This window comes from Apis dorsata, unplaced genomic scaffold (assembly GCF_000469605.1).
Source record: "Apis dorsata unplaced genomic scaffold, Apis dorsata 1.3 scaffold_23, whole genome shotgun sequence".
Lineage (NCBI taxonomy): Eukaryota > Metazoa > Arthropoda > Insecta > Hymenoptera > Apidae > Apis > Apis dorsata.
This window is the reverse complement of record NW_006263325.1, coordinates 70,535-70,984: the sequence shown is the minus strand read 5'-3', so window position 1 is coordinate 70,984 and position 450 is coordinate 70,535. Positions and strand designations below refer to the sequence as shown.

The 450-nt window shown below is 43.3% G+C and overlaps 1 protein-coding gene and 1 long non-coding RNA gene across 2 annotated transcripts in view; one reads left to right on the top strand and one right to left on the bottom strand.

Annotated features, from left to right (window-relative positions):
- LOC102678231 (breast cancer anti-estrogen resistance protein 1) overlaps positions 1-450 on the bottom strand; it is a 116,733-nt gene that overhangs the window by 83,440 nt on the left and 32,843 nt on the right. The gene's annotated exons all lie outside the window — the stretch shown is intronic.
- The window catches only part of LOC116185579, a 14,189-nt gene that overhangs the window by 2,896 nt on the left and 10,843 nt on the right, over positions 1-450 (top strand). The window contains exon 2 of the long non-coding RNA XR_004150436.1: positions 247-250. This is a non-coding gene — a long non-coding RNA (uncharacterized LOC116185579). The remainder of the gene's footprint in view (positions 1-246; positions 251-450) is intronic.

The window sequence follows — 450 nt, the reverse complement described above, 5'->3', positions numbered from 1 at the left end:
GGCGCGTTCTCGCGCGCGCGTGCACGATCCGATCGATCGAATTCTTCTTCTTTTCCTTGGGGCTAACCCAAGTCGAATATCAATGAGATCGGTATCGATAAGCGAAGAGGGAGGAGGCACGAGGTGAAATCGAGCGGCGTCGTATTATGCTTGAAACGCGACATCGTGGTGCCTGCTGGACGTGGGCCTAAAACGAGGAATGCCTTCGAGGAATATGGTTAAAAAGGAGAGGGGAGGGGAGGGGAGGATCGTGCGAGATCTAGAAATCTCGTGTCGTCTCACGTTGCGTATGAATGGAAAAGCGGAAAGGTTATTAGCATATTTTTCTTAAACAGAGGTTTAAGAATCTTTGAGAATATATCGATAAAAAAACTAACTTCCATTCTTAAATATTAAATATATAATGTTGTATGAAGCAAAAGTATTTTGCAAAAAACTAACTTCCATTTT